The 22,915-nt window shown below is 45.3% G+C and overlaps 1 protein-coding gene across 5 annotated transcripts in view; it reads right to left on the bottom strand.

The window, feature by feature from the left end:
- Positions 1-18,601: 18,601 nt before the first annotated feature.
- The window catches only part of B3GAT1 (beta-1,3-glucuronyltransferase 1), a 101,350-nt gene continuing 97,036 nt past the window's right edge, over positions 18,602-22,915 (bottom strand). For 4 of the 5 annotated variants that reach the window (XM_089681647.1, XM_089681644.1, XM_089681646.1 and 1 more), the window contains one exon: positions 18,602-21,990. The gene's annotated coding sequence lies outside the window, so the exon portion shown is untranslated. The remainder of the gene's footprint in view (positions 21,991-22,915) is intronic. The other variant, XM_089681645.1, reaches the window with a different exon arrangement.

The raw sequence follows: 22,915 nt of genomic DNA, 5'->3' as shown, positions 1-22,915 counted from the left end.
AGAGAGCGGTCCTAGCAACCAATCATTAATTTGTAGCTGAGAACAGTAATGGAGGGGGGGGGGAAGGCTGAGGACAGCAATGCAGGGAGGTTGAGAATGGTAATGTGGGAGAGCAGACGACAGTAATGTGGTGGGGACTGAGGACTGTAATGAGGGGCTGAGGACTCTACTGGGGGGACAGACGACAATAATGTGGCAGCTGAGGACTGTAATGGGGGGCTGAGGACTCTAATGGGGGGGACAGATGACAATAATGCGGCGGCTGAGGACTGTGATGGGGGGGCTGAGGACTCTAATGGGGGGGACAGATGACAATAATGTGCTGGCGGCTGAGGACTCTAATGAGAGGGACAGACAACAATAATGTGGTGGCTGAGGACTGTAATGGGGGGGAAAGACAACAATAATGTGGTGGCTGAGGACTGTAATGGGGGGGAAAGACAACAATAATGTGGTGGCAGTTGAGGACTGTAATGGGGCTGAGGACTCTAAGGGGGGGGACAGATGACAATAATGCGGCGGCTGAGGACTCTAATGAGAGGGACAGACAACAATAATGTGGTGGTTGAGGACTGTAATGGGGGGGAAAGACGACAATAATGTGGTGGCAGCTGAGGACTGTAATGGGGGGGAGAGAGATGACAATAATGTAGTGGCGGCTGAGGACTGTAATGGGGGGGAACTTAGGACTAATGGGTGATGACTGTAATGTGGGGGGATGAGTACTGTAATGGGGAAACAGAGGACTATAATGAGGGGGGCTGAGGACTGTAATGAGGGGGGTCTGAGAAAAGTAATGTGGGGGAACTGAGGACTGCAATGAGGGGGGCTGAGGACAGTAATGGGGGGGGCTGAGGAAAGTAATGTGGGGGAACTGAGGACTGTAATGAGGGCGGCTGAGGACAGTAATGTGGGGGACGGAGGGCTGTAATGGGGGATGAAGACCGTAATGTGGGGGGGGGGGCTGAGGACAGTAATGTGGGGGACTTGAATACTGTACTGGAAAGGGGGCTGAAAACAGTGATGTGGGGGCTGAAAAAAGTAATGCAGGGGGCTGAGAACTGTAATAGGGGGACTTAGAACAGTAATGTGGGGTGGCGCTGAGGACAGTACTGTTGAAGGAGGTTGATGTCAGAGTATGAGAACAGTTCTGTAAAAGGCGTAGAGGGAGGAATCTTGATGTGAAGGGGAGGGAACTGTGCTGTGCAGTGGGGACTGCAGACACTGATGTAAGGATGGGATTGTGATATGGGACTAGGTTTAGATATGTGATGCGCATTTGTGTGCTCACATTGCAGGTAGGTCAGCCTGTTCATTTTAAGGAGCAGCACTACTCATGAGAAATGCAGGGAAAGAAGTTCCAGACCCTTTTTTTTTTTTTGTAAATTGTGCAGCACCAACCTGCATGGAGCTGCAGGGCCATGCGGTTTGGCACACGCATGTGCTAAAGTGTGCCGTGTTCCTCTGCAGGTTGGGCAATTTCGCTTGCGTTCCCCAGCTGCAGAGATGGGAATGCCTAAGAGGAGAGAGAGGTTGTCATGCGAAGGATCTGAGTCATAGCACAACAAGTGATTCGGACCTCTGTTGGAAAAAAATTTACTAACCGGACCTCTGTGAACTTTGATTCAGTGCCCCTGATATAAACCCACTTTTCTGTGGTTTAAAAAAAATTACCATTTAGAGTTCTGTACTGACTGTGTAATTGTGTTCCTTCCTGTTCTGTGCTGGTCTCAGGGCTAGAAGAAGGGTGTGGTGTTTGTGAATGTGAAGAACCTGGGTCCGTACTGGGATATTGTACTTCAACAGACCCTTGATTTACCTGGAACCTGGCTCTGGCCTGGAGTAAATGAGGTGATCCCATTGTTGCCTCTTGCTGTCCATTACAAAATCTGAATCTCCAGTAATCTCCTTGTCTCTGAAGATCGCTATCTTTGAAGAAAAAGAAGAGGCTGGAAGCTCGCTGTACTCTGTTGACGTTCCCCACCTTGGGAGGACTCACTATGTGGACTAGTCAGATGTGAAAAGATGGGAGCAGAACCTGTGGAACTGCCAAGCACAACCCAAAACATCATCGTTATGGCTCTCAGGTTAGAAGTATGGAAGTTGCAATCTTATGGGTTTGACCATTTTCAAGGATTCTTCCAATGTGTCTTTGACAGACCCAACCGGGAAAGGGGCTTTTGGAGAGGACTGCAGACTAGCCTCTTGCCTACTGACCATGGGCCCTGGCATCTGAGGGGACTCTTATCATTTGGGAGCTGTTTGGCTTGGGGACCTTTATAGTAGTTTTACTTTGGAGTCCATGTTTTTCCAAAACACACAGACACTGAGAACTGGAGGACCAGGATACAGATTTGGGTGCCCAAACCAATATTGACTGCTTCAACCCCCCCTCCTAGACACAGAGCAAATGGGAATATAATAAGCTCAAAACAACCTGATACTGAGGTCTTTTGCTGTAATCTGTTTATTATGGTTTACTGTTGTGTATTTGTCCCAGTGTTAATTGATTTGAGTCAAGTATTGTTCCTGTCTATTGGCTAGTCCTCCTGGAGGTTCCTACATGATGGGATTAGTTTTGTGTCAACGTCACCTCATTACGTAGTCAGTGTGGGATGTTTATCCCAATGTGTAATATTTGTTTTTTATTGTTCATGTGGGGACTGCCCCTATTTCTGAACTGTATAAAAACCTGTATTTCTGTTCAATATAGAGTTCCAGTTGCACCTAAGTTAGTGTAGTTTAGTTCTTCAGTGCAATGCCCAACTACAGTGCCTTGAAAAAGTATTAATACCCCTTGAAATTTTCCACATTTTGTTACAACCAAAAATGTAAATGTATTTTTTTGTTTACAAACGATTTTATTGAGTATAAGTAGACAATAAAATAACAGCACATTTTCAAATATTAACAGCAAAAACAAGGCACTTTGGAAAAGTACAATTCAGAAAAAGATATCATAATAATGAAGAGAAGAAAAGTAGATTGCAAGTACATGAAATACGTTAATGATAAGAGAAATTGAATAATACGTCTGTCAACAGCATCTGTCAGTCATTGTTCACTGAAAACGTTATCAATCATGCAATAAATGTCTATAATCCCTCCATGACTCCCATTTTTTATCAAATAAGTGCATCTTATCCAGCAAAGTATAATGAATGCGTTCCATGAGCATTACAGCATCAATTCTGTGCAGGATGGAGGCCAAAGGTACAGCATTGGATCTCCAGTGTAAGGCAATAGACCATAAAGTGGCAATACAAATAGTATGTATCAATCTCATAATGGCATCAGGGACCCCTGGGATATGAGCCCCCAATAGGCAAGTCTGAATAGATAAGCATACTGGGGTACCCGCCAGTGAGGTGGCCACCTCGGATATCCTGCGCCAAATCAAAGATAAGGACGGGCAATCCCAAAATATATGCACCAAAGTGCCTGTAAAACCACAGCCTCGAAAACATAGAGGGGACGTTTGTGGGTACAATCTATGTAGTCTTGATGGGGTATAATACCATCTAGTTAAAACCTTAAGGGCCGTTTCACGAACCGAAAGAGATCGAGAGCTTTTACAGATATTGTCCACCATGGAATCCCAATCCTCATCCGAAAAAGTGGTACCACTATCCTCCCACCTCTGTCGGTACAACGGAGGCGTATGAAAAAGACAAAGTAAAGATTGGTGATAAAAATTGGAAATAAGACCCTTACCCCTGGGAGAGTCACGGCTTGTACGTTCAAAAAAGGAAACCAGAGAAGACGGTGTAAGGCCAGAATGTGATTCAAAAAAGTGTCTAATCTGTCGGTAACGATGGTACTCGCGAAGGGGAATATCAAAAAGCGCGCGTAGCATATCAAAGGTAATGTAAGATCCTCCTCTTTGAAAATCAGATAATCTGATAAGAGATTGATCATACCACCAACGAAACAGTTGAGGAGAAGAAAAAGCTGGTGTAAAAGTTGGATCACCAAAAAATGAAATACCGGGGGGAATAGGAGAGACCAAATTTAATTTAAATTTGTATGTGGACCAAAGTGTCATTGAATGGGTCACTATGGAGTTATAAAAGGTAAGTGAACGTGGAGAGACCCTGGACCACAAGATGCTCGGTAAGTAGAATGGGCGTATGGACTGAGATTCAAATTTGACCCATGGGATCTGAGAGTTAATAGTTGCCCACTGTGATAGCTGCGCAAAACGAGCCGAAAGATAATATATCCAAAAATTGGGAAGACCGAGGCCTCCAGTCCGTTGTGAGCGGTATAAAATCGCTGAGGCAAAACGTGCACGCTTATTACCCCAGATAAAATTATTAATGGTCCGCTGAAATTGGCTCAGAAACGTTTTTGAGACTGGAACTGGAAGTGCTCTAAAAAGATAAAGAAGTTTAGGCAAAATATTCATTTTAACAGCCGTGACTCTACCCAAGAAGGAAATAGGATAACCATGCCAAATCCTCAGTAGAGTAGATAGACGTGATATACACGGTGGATAATTAGCAGCAAATATATCTGAATAACTGGGAGTGAGATTAATACCTAAATAGGATATCCGGTCTGTAGACCAGCGGAATGGAAAGGAACTGCGGAGAGATGCACTTAGGGAATCAGGAATATTAACCGGCATAACTACCGATTTGGTAAAATTAACAGTAAGACCTGACGTTATAGCAAAATCATTCAGTATGACACATAAATTAGGCAATGAAGTCAACGGGTTAGTAAGAAAAAGCATAACATCATCAGCATACATGCTCATTTTAAATTGTGAGACTAACAATGGGTAGCCTGAAATATCCGGGTGTGATCTGATCGCTACTGCCAAGGGTTCCAACACCAGTGCAAATAAAAGGGGTGAAAGGGGACAGCCCTGACGGGTACCTCTACCCAATGTGAAAAAGTCTGAATTGCAGCCAGGGAGCCGTATTCTTGTCTTCGGAGAGTCATATAAGGCGTGTATACCGGCTAAAAATTCGTTATTAAAGCCCATTTTCCGTAGCAAGGAAAACATATAGGGCCAAAGAACACTGTCAAAGGCCTTGTTTATATCCAGACTCATCAGCAAGACCTCTTTAGAATGTAAATTAGCATCTTGAATAACGTTGAGCGTGAGGCGAATATTATCAGTGATAAATCTGTCTGGGATAAATCCAGATTGGTCCGGAGAGACCAAAGAGGAGATAATAGGGGCCAACCTGTCCGCCAAGATGCGTCTAAATATTTTCAGATCATTATTCATTACTGAGATTGGTCTATAATTTTGTGGTAAGCTGTGATCTTTCTGTGGTTTGGGTATTAAAGACATGTTAGCCAACAGCATCTCCTCCGGGAACCTACCCCCCTGCAAAACATCATTAAATAAAGTTATCAGATAGGGAGCCAAAGTAGAGGCAAAATGTTTGTAATAACTAGCAGTGAACCCGTCTGGACCTGGCGCAGTAGAGCTTTTCAGGGCGCTAATTACACGAGTTATCTCCTCCAGAGTGCAGGGGGCATTAAGAGAAGCAACTTGAGAAGGTGTGAGAGCAGGGAGGGGTATAGAATCCAGCCACGAGGCTGCTGGTGAAACAGAGTCCGACCGTGGAGGGGCTAATAGGTTAGAATAAAAGTTTTCAAAAATGCCCAAAACCTCCTGAGGCAGAGATGAAATAGCACCCGAGTTAGTACGCAATTTATAAATATGTGTGGGACGCATGGAGTGATTCAGTTTCCTTGCAAACATAGTGGAAGCCGAGTTGCTATGTAACAAAAACGAGGCTTTTGACCAGCGGAGAGCTTTTTCAGTTTTTTGGGATAGCAGAGTATTCAATTCTAAGCGCTTTTGAGATAGCAACTGTTTATTAAGAAGAGATGGGTTAGCAATATGACTTCGGTAATGTGCTTCCAACTCTCGGGTAAGAAGCAGAATTTGCTGCCATCGTTTTCTATTTCTGGATGAAGCCATAGAAATAAGGCGGCCTCGTAGGACCGCCTTATGGGCTACCCATAATGTGGCTGGAGAAATATCAGGAGTCGAATTAGATTGAAAATATTCCAAAATAGATGCAGCTACTTCATGGCGGGAGTCAACATCCGTAAGCATAGAATCATTGAGTCTCCATCAGAAGGGAGTGGGTGCAAGTCCCATACATGTGATAGACAAGGCTATAATATTGTGATCCGACCAAGGACTCAAGTGGATGTTCGCTATCCTAGAGTTTGCTAATAAAATAGGGGTGCAATAAATATAGTCTAATCTAGCATAAGAGTCATGTGGGTGAGAATAAAATGAATATTCTCTAGCTCCTACATTATGCGCCCTCCAGGCATCTACTAACTGGAAGGCCTCTAGTCTTTTAGTAAGTGATTTTGGGAAGGCGTGGGAAGAGTGCAAGAGTGAGCTACGGTCCAAAAGAGGATTTGCTACCAGGTTGAAATCACCACCCACCAATAGATGGGGTGACAAAAATCTATCAAGAACATCAAAAAATTTTGAGAAAAAGGTAGCTTGTGCCGAATTCGGTGCGTAAACATTTGCTATTGTAAGTTCTCGGCCTGAAAGGGTGCCCTTAAGAATAATAAACCTACTGTCTGGATCACGGTACACATGTTGAACCTCAAAGGGGATTGAATTATGCAGAAAAATGGCCACCCCTCTACTCTTGGAGGAGTGTAAAGTATAATACCCTTGTCTATAGGATTTGTGAAAATATGTCGGGTGTTTTGCGGCTGCAAAATGTGTTTCCTGCAATAAAATAATTTTAGCCCCTAATCGCCTATACTGGAGAAAGGCTGTTTTGTGTTTGTTTGGCGAATTGAAACCCTGGACATTATGCGAGATACATTGAATTACCATAATATGCAAAAATTATTACCATCAGCAAAAAAATACACATTGACAAGACATATACTCGAATTATTTGGCTAGATGTAAGGACCTTCAAGTCCATAACAAATAGATTTACGGGTAGCATTACCAGTCTGGGGGACATCCAGACCCCAAAATGGGGGTCGTGACGTCCACACACCGGCATCAAGCCAACATCATGTACGAAATTTTTAAGGAAAAAAGAGACAAAAAACAGTAAAAGTGAAGCAATGATAGCTGCGACAATGAAAAGAGTAACTGAGAGACATGGATCAGGTATGCAATTAGCTGTACCTGAAAAAACAAAAAATTTCAACATCAAAGGGCCAATCGGGCCCAAACCCTGTCTCCATAACACATGAAAAACGGAGCCGTCACCCCACAATCGGGCGGTGATTCCTCCAGTCATGTCAGGAGGCAGGGTGGGGTAACGTGTCCAAGAGTTGTGAGGCCATGAATCAGTGGGCGATATTCAGAGGGCCCGAAGACCCTTGTTAGACCTAAACACATCCAGTTATCAACGAGAGAGCATATATAGTCTATATAAACACAGAAACAGCTCAACAGCGTCCACAAAAACACATATATATATCCCCAAGGTGTAGGGGGTGCTGAAAAATAGACACCCCGTGGGTTGCCTCCTATCCCAATCAAGGGAAACCGCAGACCAGGATCATCGATGCAAGTAATAATAGGCAGGAAGGCATGGTCCCATCAGCCCAGTTCTTGTCGGGCCCTCCTCCTTTCCCTCCGTGGAGATGGAGTGTGCCAGATAGGAGAGACACGAGGTGTAGGGGGGGGACGCCGAGGCGATGGGGCATCCGCCAGGCCCAACTTGGTCAGGATCTCTCTGCCCTCAGGAAGGGATGTAGCAATATATGTGCTCCCATTATGTGGAACTATCAACTTAAAAGGGAAGCCCCATTTATAACGGATACGAGCTGAAAAAAGAGCCGTTGTAACCTCCTTCATTTTCCTGCGCTTCTCCAATGTAGCCGGAGAAACATCTGGAAAAATTTGTAAAACCGAGCCTTCAAAGGAGATCGTTGGAGTGTTGCGAGCAGCTCTGAGTATGTCTTCTTTGGTCAGGAAATCCTTTAGACACAGAACAATGTCCCTAGGCGGTTTATCACTAGGGGGTTTAGGGCGCAGGGCTCTATGGATGCGATCTCCGGAAGGAGAGATTTGAATAGCTTGGTAACGGTTTGTGAGAGATCAGAAACAGATTCCGGAATTCCCCTGACTCGCAGATTATTTCTGCGGTTGCGATTATCAAGGTCTTCAACCTGTGCCTGCAATTGTAAAAAGGCCGTTTGTAGATGATCATGTTCTCTGGAAAGGTCCCCATAGGCTAGGCTAAGTTCATCATGTTTAGTTTCCAAGCGATCGGTTCTAGAGCCCAATGTGGCTATTTCTTGAGAGAGAACATTAGTGCTTTTGTGTAATTCTGATTGGAATTTGGCGGCCAATTTGGTGTACATGGTTTCCAAGCAAGATTCCAGGTCACCCTTTGTAAGTTGCTGTGCATCTTCACTGACCAAAGTTAATGAAGGAGCTGTGATATCCCGCATGGGTTCGGATGGGGATGCTCGTTCTGCGTCACCTAGAGACATGTTGCAAATCTCGTGTGTCTTAAGTAGATATGTAGTGAGGGACTTTTGAGCTTGTCCCTTCTTTTTTTTGGTGGACAGCATACAGAGTCTCCCGGGGGTGATCAACTGGAAATTGGATGATAAAAGGAGATAATGACCCCAGGGGACCTATAACGCCCGAATCAGGTTTAGGGTTGTATTTACATAAACGCTGTCAAGCTTATCCGAAAAAACTTTATATTGTAAATACAGTTAGCAAGCTGTGAGGATGTAGAGTGGACATAGGCCGTGGTGCACCCCATTAATAGCTCCAGGATCTGGGAGGAACGGGGGGGCAAGTATAGGACAGAGGATCCCTCATGATGGCCTAAGAATCCTCCAGGGCAAATATAGTCAGCCCATGCACCCCTCCAGGGCAGTATATAGGCCTCAGTGGGTTTCTGGGCCCAGCAAAGGCCTCAATCACAGAGGAAAGGGGTCCCTGGAGTGGTGGGCGGGAGCCCCGTCTCCCGAGTCGTCAAAGGGGGATAGGATGGTCAGTATCTACCAGCCTCCTGCACTCACCGTGGCTCGGATGTGAGGGGGAGGAGGTCCGGTCCGGATGCAGTAGGCCGCAGCCACAGGGAACGGCGATATGCTGCGCCGTCTCTTCCCCAGGTCCAGGGGATGCAGAGGATGTCACCGATGTCTCAGGAGGATCCGCCGCCGCCCGGATGGTAGCGGATGCAGACAGAAACCTCCGGAGTCACAGACCATGCGGCCGCGCTAGGCCGCGCGCATCCACCGCCACAGATGGCGGAGATATCCCCCGGGGCCTCTCTCCCAGGCACAGGGGAAGCACCTAAGGATCCAGCCGCTCCGCCGTGATCCGCAGCAGCACGGATGGCGGTGGATTGTGTAGGTCGGCGACGGAGCTCCGGATTATGCGGCCGCTCCGGTCGCCATCTTGGACACGCCCCCCATGTAAATGTATTTTATTGTGATTTGATGTGGTAGACCAACACAAAATGGCACATAATTGTGAAATGGAAGGGAAAATGGTAAATGGTTTTCAAAATTTTTTACAATTAAATATCTGAAAAGTGTGGCGTGCATTTGTATTCAGCCCCCAGTACTCTGATACCCCTAATTAAAATCTAGTGGAACCAATTGCCTTCAGAAGTCACCTAATTAGTATATAGAGTCCACCTGTGTGTCATGTAATCTCAGTATAAATACAGCTGTTCTGTGAAGCCCTCAGAGGTTTGTTAGAGAACATTAGTGAACAAACAGCATCATGAAGGCCAAGGAACACACCAGACAGATCAGGGATAAAGTTGTGGAGACGTTTAAAGCAGGGTTAGGTTGTAGAATATGCCAAGCTTTGAACATCTCACGGAGCACTGTTCAATCCATTATCCAAAAATGGAAAGAGTCTGGCACAACTGCAAACTTACCAAGACTTGGCCGTCCACCTAAACTGACAGGCGGGGCAAGGAGAGCATTAATCAGAGAAGCAGCCAAGAGACCCATGGTAACTCTGGAGGAGCTGCAGAGATCCACAGCTCAGGTGGGAGAATCTGTCCACAGGACAACTATTAGTCATGCAAAATCTGGCCTTTATGGAAGAGTGGCAAGAAAAAAGCCATTATTGAAAGAAAGCCATAAGAAGTCCTGTTTGCAGTTTGCGAGAAGCCATGTGGGGGACACAGCAAACGTGTAGGAAGGTGCTCTGGTTAGATGAGACCAAAATTGAACTTTGTGGCCTAAAAGCAAAATGCTATGTGTGGCAGTAAACTAACATGGGACATCACCCTGAACACACCATGCCCACCATGAAACATGGTGGTGGCAGCATCATGTTGTGGGGATGCTTTTCTTCAGCAGGGGCAGGGAAGCTGGTCAAAGTTGATGGGAAGATGGATGGAGCCAAATACAGAGCAATCTTAGAAGAAAACCTGTTAGAGTCTGCCAAAATACTCCAGCCAGAGCTATAATGGAATGGTTTAGATCAAAGCATATTCATGTGTTAGAATTGCCCAGTCACAGTCCAGACCTAAATCCAACTATGAATCTGTGGCAAGACTTGAAAATTGCTGTTCCCAGACGCTCTCCATCCAATCTGACAGAGCTTGAGCAATTTTGCAAAGAAGAATGGGCAGAAATGTTCCTCTCTAGATGTGCAAAGCTGGTAGAGACATCCCCAAAAAGACTTGCAGCTGGAATTGCAGCCAAAGGGGGTCCTACAAAGTATTGACTCCGGGGGGCTGAATACAAATGCCGCCACACTTTTCACAGATTTATTTGTAAAACATTTTGAAAACCATTTATAATTTTCCTTCCACTTCACAATTATGTGCCACTTTGTGTTGGTCTATCACATCAAATCCCAATAAAATACATTTACATTTTTGTTTGTAACATGAAAAAATGTGAAAATTTCAAGGGGTATGAAGACTTTTCTAAGGCGCTGTATAATACCTTGGTCCTGTGTCCCAACGGCGAGGAAGCAGTTCTCTGATGGAAGCAACCAGGCGGGGTGTGAGGTGTCCATATACCTACTTACTTTTATTGCACACCAACTCTTCAATCTCTAACAGAAGTTAATAACAAGGTACTTGAAAATAGGATTCTCATCTGAACTTCTGAACCAAACAATCCTTCCTAATGTAGCTCAGCTCGATCCTTCCAGAGGCTTCTCTTCTTCATGAAGCTCCAAACACTGGTTAATGAATGTAGAATTTAAACTCAGGTGTTCATGGACTATTTATGTGTATAATAATATTGTTTTAATGTATTTTTAAACTGTAATTGTAGTCTTCCTTTTTGCTAATTCTATTTAAAAAAAAAAAACAGTTCTTTTCTTTTTCCTTTTTATTTTAACATTGCTCTGCAATAGCGAATTTATTAGAAAACTTCAGGAACAAGATCTCTGGCTAAGCTTCCTGCACCTTGAACTGACAGTTTAGGTTTGGTTAGGAGCTGATAAATTAAATATGGTGTTGGCATCTCCCAGAGACCTCATTGGTGAGATTTTCCAGCAAAAGGTTGTGTCTCTACCCCATTAGACAATACCAAAATTGACTTTGTAGGGGGACAAAAACACCTTTTAGGCTTTGTACATGTGGAGGTTCTAGAATGTGAAAGAGTAGTGTGTAGAGCACAGTGGCTAAATGGTTAGCACTTCTGCCTGGCAGTACTAGGGTTGTTGGTTTGAATCCCAACCACGGCACCACCTGCCTGGAGTTTGCATGTTCTCCCTTTGTCTGTGCGGGTTTCCTCCAGGTACTCCAGTTTCCTCCCACACTCCAAAGACATGCTGTTAGATGAATTGGCTCCTGTCTAAATTGGCCCTAGTATGTGTATGTATGAATGTGAGTTAGGGACCTTAGATTGTACGCTCCTTGAGGGTTAGGAACTGATGTGAATGTACAATATATATGTAAAGCGCTGCGTAAATTGACAGCACTATATAAGTACCTGAAATAGTTTTGAAGCTTCAAGCAGCTCTATTGAAGTCTTTAACTCTTTAAAGCAGACCTTCACTAAAAAGTGAAAGTTCTGCTCATCCTCCCCTGCCTCTAATACATTTTCAGTGTTATATTTACTCTCTCGATTCTCACTGCCTTCAAACCTTTCCTCAAACCTTTACCCCACCCACTATCCATCCCAGGAGGCTGCAGGACCAGTCCTGAGTGCTGCTGTGTTGTGCGCATACACCATGGTGAGCTGGATGTGGGACATCAGAAAGTCGCAGCCAGATCCCAAATCCAAGATGGTGATACTGGAGATCATCCAGATGTCCAATGAAGAAGTGACAGCGCTGGACATCATGGGCTGGTTTGTGTCTGTCTCTTAAAGTCAGCAGCATACAGCTTACAGTATTTGTGGCTGCTGATCTTTAATCCTTCTGAAATTCAGAGTGATGTTCCTCTTTAAAATGGATGTTGTGTATACATGCGGCAGAACAGCGATGATCCTTATGCTGTGCTGATATATATGCATTTGGCCAGTGTTGCTGTATTGTGCAAGGATTGTGCTTAAGTGGCGCCCCCAGCTCCTTCTTGACTGCGCTGCTCTTGACAGCTTCTGGTCAACTAGCAACAATTTGGAGTTGGTAGAATGGGCTCCCAATCGTAATCGTCACAAGCCCAACATTGTGATCTCTTAAAGGCCCGGCTCCCACCAGCAGGAAGGGGTTAAAGTGTTACTAAACCCATAACCCTTCATTCACTATATCCTGTCTCCCCGGACCCTGCATTCACTATATCCGGTCTCCCCGGACCCCGCATTCACTATATCTGGTCTCCCCGGACCCCGCATTCACTATATCCAGTCTCCCTGGACCCTGCATTCACTATATCCAGTCTCCCAGAGTACACAGAACATGGAAGTACAATTATTTTAGTAAATATAAACTACTAAATACCTTTTCTCATCAGCAGTTAGAGCAGTCTTGTGACTTCAGCTGAGCACTGGTTAAAGCTTGTAGGAGGAGTTTTCTTTCTGCTCTCGGAGGATGTGAAACCCCTGACCTCTGTCTGGACAGTGCTGTTTGGCCCTGTGCTGATCACATGCACTCTCTCAAGAAAAAAAACCTCTCTAGCAATACACAGTAAACTGAGCATGTGCAGAAGGGCTACGGGTTAAGTCTGTCTTATCAGTGTGGACATTTGAACAAGAGGAGGATCAGAGAATACAGGATCAAACAGCCTTTTTTCACAATGTGAAGGATTAACCCCTTATGTTCCACAGTGAGTATAACAAGCATGCTTTACTGCATATACAGACTGATTGTACTGTTGTGAGTTTAGTAACACCTTAAATCACCATTTACTGTTTAAATAATTTAAACTTTTTTTGATTAAGACTTTAACCAGCTTCAGGAAGAGCTAAAGCTTGTTAAAGTTTGCTTTCAGCTTGTTTAGGCCTCACATACACTGCTGCCCCCACACGTGAGTTTAGGAGCTTTTGACGTTTTTTTTGTGTCCATGTACAGTTAGGGTTTTACCAGAGGTTAGGTGCAGGGGCAGTTAAATGTTCCTCTTCTGAACGCAGAATAATCGCATTCAGGTGAGGAACATTTTGGTCAAAAAAACTAAACACGGCAAAACCGCGTGGAAACGCAGCTAAATGCTAAGTTCAAGTGTTGGTGAAGCGCTACACATACACAACTGACAGGAAGAATATTTACAATCCTATATACTAATGTATCAGTCTCAAACAATAATCAAACCATGCATGTACATGGGAAGTACAGAAAGGTGCTTGTATATCATGCTTGACAATATAAGATATCCGGTATTGAAGTGAAATCAAACAAGTGACTAATAGTGCAAAAAAACAGGGGGGGGGAGTTACTCAGCAGAGTAAAGACAGATAAAGGATAAATCTCACACTCTATTGCTAAAGTGACTGGTGCTCAATTTGCAAACACAGTGGGTGTATGCATCTATATAAAAAATGATAAAGTCCACAATTAGGTGCAAACATAGTGCATTGTTGTGCAATTTAAGGCAATAGTAGTGCTTCAATACTCCACTTCAAACGTGATGTGTACTTGTGTGACACTCTGGTGTATCACTATCCCAAAATGGCTAGAGTGCTCCTCACCTCCTTACGGCGACCCCAAGGGGCCACAACACTTTGAGTAATAAATGGCTCCACAGCCCTGGGGATCAGTGGTAATCGACTCCCATGTTCAGGATGAAGCCACGTGGTATCGTGGAGTAACACGTAGAGCGCAGTGGCGTATTTCCGGTAGACGCCATCTTTGGACACCCAGGAACCTGCAGTACACCCACAGCATATGGGAAACCGCTGAATGTATCTGCTTACTGTGAGTGTTCCTTTGTTTTTGACACACTTACCTGCTATGCAAATAAAGCCTAAAGCTTACTACACTATGGAGGCTCTCTTTGTCTACCTCTTTATGGCCTGACTACATTCCTGAGGCTGTGATTACCATCTGAAGGGAATTGGAGTGATCAGAGAAGCTGAGTGAGAACATAGGAGTCGATTGAGTAATGAATGGCTCCACAGCCCTGGGGATCAGTTTTAATCGACTCCTATGTTCTCACTCAGCTTCTCTGATCACTCCAATTCCCTTCAGATGGTAATCACAGCCTCAGGAATGTAGTCAGGCCATAAAGAGGTAGACAAAGAGAGCCTCCATAGTGTAGTAAGCTTTAGGCTTTATTTGCATAGCAGGTAAGTGTGTCAAAAACAAAGGAACACTCACAGTAAGCAGATACATTCAGCGGTTTCCCATATGCTGTGGGTGTACTGCAGGTTCCTGGGTGTCCAAAGATGGGGTCTACCGGAAATACGCCACTGCGCTCTACGTGTTACTCCACGATACCACGTGGCTTTATCCTGAACATGGGAGTCGATTACCACTGATCCCCAGGGCTGTGGAGCCATTTATTACTCAAAGTGTTGTGGCCCCTTGGGGTCGCCGTAAGGAGGTGAGGAGGCACTCTAGCCATTTTGGGATAGTGATACACCAGAGTGTCACACAAGTACACATCACGTTTGAAGTGGAGTATTGAAGCACTACTATTGCCTTAAATTGCACAACAATGCACTATGTTTGCACCTAATTGTGGACATTATCATTTTTTATATAGATGCATACACCCACTGTGTTTGCAAATTGAGCACCAGTCACTTTAGCAATAGAGTGTGAGATTTATCCTTTATCCGTCTTTACTCTGCTGAGTAACTCTCCCCCCCCCCCCCGTTTTATTGCACTATTAGTCACTTGTTTGATTTCACTTCAATACCGGATATCTTATATTGTCAAGCATGATATACAAGCACCTTTCTGTACTTCCCATGTACATGCATGGTTTGATTATTGTTTGAGATTGATACGTTAGTATATAGGATTGTACATATTCTTCTTGTCAGTTGTGTATGTGTAGCGCTGCACCAACACTTGAACTTATTGTATGTCCTTAGGTATAAGGTATCAGGTGATAGCAGCTCGCACTTACTACTATTATTGTTATCGGTACCAGGGGAGCGCAGGGGGACCAATATCTTTATTTGCAGCTAAATGCTAGCCGTGTTTAGCGCTTGAGCGTTTATCCATGTCAATGGAAAATACTTTGGCCAATCAAATGAATTAATGTCCAAGTGCTAAATGCGGTACAGCATTTACACATGTTTTTGACGTGTTTAGCATTTTTCTGCTGCCAGGAGAGTTTAAACGACTAGGCGATTTCGTGTGTAAATGAGGCCTTAAAGTGACAGCACTCCTATTAAGATTTGTGTAAAACCTCCCCAAATTGAAGCCGAAGGTTACTTTAACCACTTGCCGACCACAGATAGCCAAATGACAGCTTCACTGCGGCTGGCCAGTTCTGGGAGGGCGTCATATGACGTCTTTCCAAGACGCGCCCCCGGCAATCTCCGTGAAAGCTGTGTCCTACGGACACAGCTGATCATGTGATGTGGTAAAAGGCCAATCCCAGCAGTCTTACCACGTGATCAGCCGTGTCCAATGACACAGCAGTTCACCGGTAAATGCAGTTGCCGGTTACCGGCTGCACTTTCCTCACGCTGTGACAGCGTCAGGAAAGTACTGCCGATAACTGGCAATTGTCAGAGGATGGATCGGCACCGATCATCAGGGCACTGATGATCAGTGCCACCCACCAGTGCCGTCCACCTATGCCCAACAGTGCTGCCCACAAGTGCCCAGCAGTGCCGCTCAACTGTGCCCAGCAGTGCCACCCAACAGTGCCCATCAGTGCCTAGTAATGCCACCCAGCAGTGCCGCCAGTCAGTGCCCAGCAGTGCCGTCAGTCAATGCCACCCATCAGTGCCCATCAGTGTCGCCTATCAGTGCTGCCTCATCACTGCGTGGGTTTCCTCCGGGTACTCCAGTTTCCTCCCACACTCCAAAGACATGCTGGTAGGTGAATTGGCTCCTGTCTAAATTGTCCCTAGTATGTGTATGTATGAATGTGAGTTAGGGCCCTTAGATTGTACGCCCCTTGAGGGTTAGGGACTGATGTAAATGTACAATATATATGTAAAGTGTGGCGTAAATTGACGGCGATATATAAGTACCTGTAATGATAATAAATCAGTGCTGCCTATCCGTACCACCTCATCAGTGCCACCTATCAGTGCTCATCAGTACTGCCTATCAGTGCAGACTCATCAATGCACATCAGTGAAGGAGAAAAAATACCTGTTTGCAAAATTTTATAATAGAAACAAAGAAAAACTTTTTTTTTTTTTCAAAATTTTTGCTCTTTTTTTGTTTATAGCACAAAAAATAAAACACCCAGCGGAGAGTAAATACCACCAAAAGAAAGCTCTATTTGTGTGAAATAGCTCAAAGCTGAAAATTGGCTTGGGCAGGAAGGGGGTAGAAGTGCCCGGTAGGCAAGTGGTTAAAGATGCCAACCAAGCTGGGCCAAAGCTTCTAAAAGCTCGTTATACGCACAGTTCTCATCCCAGCTGAAGCGTGTCTGCCCAAGGCCCTATTGTAATGACCACATGAAGTTCCGGTAAGGGTACCTTGGCACCAGATAGGGGCAGACTGACCATTTGGAAACTCGGGCACTGCCCGAGGGCCCGGGGTCAGTAGGGGCCCCATGAGATGCCCCTGGTACCTTTTTTCATAGGCCTTTTTGAGTTTGGGCAAGGACACGGGGCCCCATGTTCCCCTATTGCCCGGGGGCCCCATGAGTTGTCAGTCTGCCCCTGCACTGAAGTCCTCCAGATCTAAAGACTCAGAATGCAATCCAACCTGTCAGCGGCCCCACTAATTAGAATATCACATTTGGATACAGATGGTTTAAAAAAAAATTGTAGTTAAATTCTTTACTAGCCTAGCAGATGTCTGCTTTAAATTTTTTTGACACGAGATGACAGCTGAAAATTGGTTGCTGTGGTAACAGAACACTTTCATCCTACCTTTTTATGTACACAAAGCCCATTCTGGTGTAATATCACGCACATGAAATGGAAGACGAGGCGCGGGCTCCATCTAGATCTGGTATTCCGTCTGCTATTGGCCTTGAGCAGTGAATTAACTGTGCGTGGCAGATGCGCCGCCACCATTGTATGTTTGCCAATATTATAGGGGACATGCATATTGTTTTGTTTCTGAAAATACCATTTTCTGCCTTAATGGTCTGAATCCACAACTAGACGAATCTAAGATCTCACCCATTTCACACCAGGGGCAGACTGAGCATTCGAGCACTCGGGCACTGCCCAAGGGCCCAGGGTCAGTAGGGGGCCCCATGAAATGCCCCTGGTACCTTTTTATAGGCTCTTTTGGGTGTGCTTTGAGTGTGGGCAAGGACACTGGGGCCCCATGATCCCCTATTGCCCGGGGGCCCCATGAGTTGTCAGTCTGCCCCTGTTTCACACTATTGCAGGCTGTGTGGTCTGCGTTTGCTCGGGCATGGCAGCCCATTCATTTGAATGGGCTGCTGTGCCGCAATTCCCACAGGAAAAGTGTGCATGCACCTTCCTGAAAACATGGCCACAGGGACCTCATGGTCTTCTTCATCATGTGATTTCCCTGCAGTTCCTGCACCAGCAATCGCGCTGTGAGCTGAGGCGTGGGGGTGCCATTTTGAATGAGTGGCAGCCCTGTGCATCTCGCAAGAGCAGCGCGATTTGGGAACAGGTGAGATTCCTGCACCCACAGCCAGCAGCAGTGTGCGGACTAGTGTGAACCGAGCGATAGCCGGGGTTTCTCAACCAGGGTTCCATGGAACACTAATGTTCCTCCAGAGATTGCTGGGGGTTCCTTGAGCGTTGAGCAATTTCTGCCTCTCAGATAAGTTCCCACTGACACCATTGATCTTTTTAGCTACCTGTAAGGGGGCAACTCTTCCCAATGACCACAAGTGCAAGGAATATTCTTTCCACTGACCCTCACACTGATGTGTCATGAGTTGCAGATATAGTCATTTTTAGCAGGCGATCTCAGAGACCGGGAAGTTATTTCAAGGGTTCCTCTGTAATGAACAGGTTGAGAAAGGCTGCTGTAAACAAACCCATCCAAAGTGATACGACCAACATAAGACTGGGAGAAAAAAAAAACAACAAGAAGCATTTGGAAGACTTTTTTTTCACAAACATTCATTTTTTTTTTCATTTTAAATATGCAAAACAAAAAAAAAATCAAAACAAAAACCAAATGTCGTTCCAGAAAAGAAAACCTGTTTTTAAAAACAGCAGCCTGGTAATTCTGCAGGAGAGGCGGCACGTGGAGGGTGATGAGGGGTTAGAGGTCATCTCTGTCTGTCCCGTCAGTGCTCCCTCTCCTCCATATTTTCTTCATTAAGTGCATTTTCAGGGCATGTGATCAATGGGCAAAAACATCGGCAGACCTCTATCCAATGCCAAAAGACGGTTCTGTTGCAATGAGACTGCATATTAGCCGGTCATTCTCCTTGGCTATAACCATTGGAATATTACAGTGTTTGCTGCTGTGCATCGTCCAAGTCATTCTGCTCTAAGCGGAGGATAATTCATCACTGTAGCCAGAAGGGGGCAATATCTGCAAGTTTATTGAGACATACCTGGATGCGTTGGCATAACTGTATTGAAGTTATTTTAGAGGTAAAGGTTTGTTAACAGTCTTATTTGAATAGGGTTAAAGGACTGAAATACTTTTTTTGGGGGGAAAATGCTGCTCCAGGTTCCCTCTTGTACTGGTCATGTGATAAAAAGCCTAGACATTAAACCAGGGGTGTCAAACTCAATTTTATCGTGGGCAGCATCAACATTATGGTTGTCCTCAGAGGGCCTGTTGTACCTGTAAGACTAGATGTCCAGAGTACCCCATCCTCCCTTACAACGCAGTGTACACCCCTTACCTTGTGCTGCTACCAGGAAGAAGCTGGGGGTGAAGCTGGGAAACAAAGTGCAGGATCTGGAGGAGGACCAGAGCAGGGCTGGAGTCAGTTGCCGGAATCTGCTGAATGCTGAGAACAGGGAAGGCAGAGACGAGGGGGGTGCTGCTTCTGGGGAAGGCGCAGAGGCAAGTTCTCCATGGCTGCACAGAGAAGTGCAGGATCTGTAGGAGTTCTATCTTCCTCACTGCTTCTGACTGCTGAGATAAGGTGGGGGCGGTGATGAAGTGGGTGCCACAGGTTTAGGAGAGGTGCAAGGGCCACATGAAATAGCCTGGCAGGCTTGTTTCGGCCCACGGGCCTATGTGCTTTATGGGTTCACTTTGCTTTTTAGACCATATCTTAAGTTACACCCACATTTAGGGTTTGACATGAAGTATGGCCACAGACAGCATCCTCGCTAACACTACCCTCCTTACCTAAAATGCTAACGGAGCATCTTCTAATTGCAGTTCTATCCTGTTGTTATTTAATTTTAGCCTAATCAAGGCCCTGGATTCATCAATGACAGTTACAACAAATTTCATCTGTCTTTGTCCCAGAGGAACTCAGCAGCAAAGTGGTGACGCCACCACAATTGTAGTCCTTCTAGCCCCATAACAGAAGGGTTGATGGTAACCACGGCAAGAACTTGCCTATGTACTGCACCCACGACACACTGGTAGCCGGTGCAATGCTCTGCAGGATTCACTGCACAAAGTAGCAAATGCACATTGATCAGAGGATCAGTGTTGCTGCATTTACTACTTATTTGCAAAAGGTGGGATATATCATTAAGGACCAGGAGCGGACTGACAACTCATGGGGCCCCCGGGCAACAGGGGATCATGGGGCCCTTGTGTCCTTGCCCACACTCAAAACACACCCAAAAAAGCCTATAAAAAAGTACCAGGGGCATTTCATGGGGCCCCCTACAGACCCCAGGCCCTCAGGCAGTATCCAAGTGCTCGAATGGTCAGTCCGCCCCTGTTAAGGTGCATGTCACACCACAACAGGATCACTAAAAACTGCAGAGAAAATCCTTCCCTGCTTCCATGTATTGCTCCTTTGCTGGCCGTATGAGTGAGATGTTCCTTCTCTGCTGATGAATGCAAGTCACCAGTAATGGAGCAATCCCTAAATCAGTCAACCGGTAAGAAGTGACAGATGAAAACCGGTAAGTCTCCACCTCGTTTACCTCCAAATTCCATCCCAATAGTATGACATGGTCCCTTAGTGTAGGGAAAGATCAGAGCTTACATTGGCAAATCCTTCCTTCCAGCAGAGATCACTTGTCAGAAGAACTTAGGCTTTTGGTTTGTAAGCAGCACATGAAGGAGCTCTGGGGCAGCATTTTCTCAAGGAAAGGTAAACATTTCAGCTTTTTTATTATTTCTCATTCGTCAATAGTAAGTCTGTAAGGCAGGCCGTAGACGGAACACATTTTGCAGGGAAGAAATTCGCTCAATTCCTCTATCAAAACACAGACATTGTTGACAGGTTCTCTTGTGGAGCCATTGTGTTCTCCCGATGGGGGGAGCTGTCCCCGCCATGAAAACATCATGCTAACAGCTATAACAACTGCTAGCAATAATTGCATGAAAAATCCGGCAGGCTGGTTGTACCCAAGTTGATTCAGCCTGTCTATACATGGTTCAAATCTCTGCTGTACCATCCGAGATTCGAACTGTCTATTGCCGGCCTAAGGATATGTCCAGTTAAAGTCATAACACCGAAGGTTCTGTTTATCACACTATATGGCACTACTTGTAACTTCTGATATAGTTATGCCATGGAGAAATGTCTGATTACACTGGATATTTTTGTTTCTTCGTTTGTTTTAATAAAAATCAGTCTAATTAGATAATTAGAATATAGAGCTTTATATTATACCTGTGCAGGCCAATGTTAAAGATACACAAGTGTCCTCTTATTTACCTGGACATACTTTATAATGAGCCTGACACTTGGCTGTAGGGGTCACGGGTCAGAGGTCACCACACAGGTATCAGTATGGGGGTCAGGTAGTGGATAGGCAAAAACTGCCAAATGACCTCTGGTTCTCTATTCCAAGGCACAAAGTATGGATAAATAAGAGGGAAACTTAAAATCTTTCAATGGTTTACAAAATAAAATAATTTAAGGCTAAATATTCAGCTTCCATAAGTCTAGTGATGGGTAATCTCTGCATATATGCCAATGTATGCGTCCTTTGTGTTATACAGTAATGTGAAAACATTCTTATTGGGAAGTACACCATTGTAATCTTTCGTTGCATGACATAACCATTGTACTGATGTACCGTACTGGTTTTTTTGGGATAGCATGCTTATGTGTTGAGAGCAGTGATGAATTTATCCCGATAGCCAACAGAATGACCAGCAGGAGGCAGCAGAGGAATAGGTCTGTGCTTGCGGCTCTGTTCAGAAGGTGAAGCTGTGTGGTCATTGGTTGATGGCACCTCACCGCCATGATTATCAGTCAGCATCCAGCCAAAATTTCCAGCATTCGCAGTTTTGGAAGGTGATGCTCTGGAAGAGGAGTAAACGTCCTTCGCTCTCTGCATCTCCAACCTTCCCTCTATCACATGTGCTGTGCTTCTTGGAAAATTTACACATGGAGCCCCTTTGCGAGCTGCGGGGAGGGGAAAATCGGCACTCGAGAACACACTCCCAACTTCTCTCTCTTACCTTGTCTGCTGGGGGACAAAAATGACAACTGTGAGCAGAGGAGACAACCTAAACAAGATCCCATAATAATCTCTAACAAGGGGCGGACTGAGCACTCGAGCACTCAGGCACTGCCCGAGGGCCCGGGGTCAGTAGCTGCCCCATGAAATGCCCCTGGTACTTTTTTATAGGCTTTTTTGGGTGTGCTTTGAGTGTGGGCAAGGACACAGGGGCCCCATGATCCCTTATTGCCCGGGGGCCCCATGAGTTGTCAGTCCGCCCCTGTTTCTAACAGTAAAATTTGAATGAGACAAATGTTAAAGCTCTGCTCCAGGCAAAGCGCTTAAAGCCAATGTGTAACCTGCTTATATTTTGCCTGCCTTGATTCACCCTACCCCTTTATCAACATGCAGATAGCAGTTGTGAACTAGTATCTGGTCCAGTCCGAGACCCACTCTTCAGCCTCATGCCTCTGAATTCCCAAAACTGGTGACATCACTATGCCCCACATGTGCGCGGTGTGCTGGGATCACTGTTTGAGGCCTTTGACAGCAGCAGAAAGAAGTCTTTGGTTGGCCAGGGGATTCAGTGATGAATATCAGATGAACATTAAAACAGAAGTTCAGGATTTTAAAAAAAATGAACGTTTATACTCGGTGGATGCAGCATCAGTCTGATGATGCATCTGTCCCCCGCCGCCTCTAGGACAGAGAAATGGGCAATCAACTACCACTGATTGCTCAGTTCTGCCCTCCAGTCTGAGCAGAGAGTTGTGACTGTAGTCACCGGCTCTCTGCTCTTCCCCTCCAGTGCTCACTGGAGCACCAGGCTGTGGAGGGAGGCAGGAGCGGCTGCCTCAGGCTCTCAATGGTGCAACTGCCAATCAAGGCAATCTGGATGGATCCCGACTTCAAAGTCAGGAATTTTCCAGTGCCTGAATCAGCTGAGTAACAT

The sequence above is a fragment of the Staurois parvus genome, unplaced genomic scaffold (genome assembly GCF_062004578.1).
Source record: "Staurois parvus isolate SC_StPar_1 unplaced genomic scaffold, SC_StPar_1.0 ptg000274l, whole genome shotgun sequence".
NCBI classification, from domain to species: Eukaryota; Metazoa; Chordata; class Amphibia; order Anura; family Ranidae; genus Staurois; species Staurois parvus.
The sequence above is the reverse complement of the archived record's forward strand: the minus strand, read 5'-3'. Positions and strand labels throughout refer to the sequence as shown.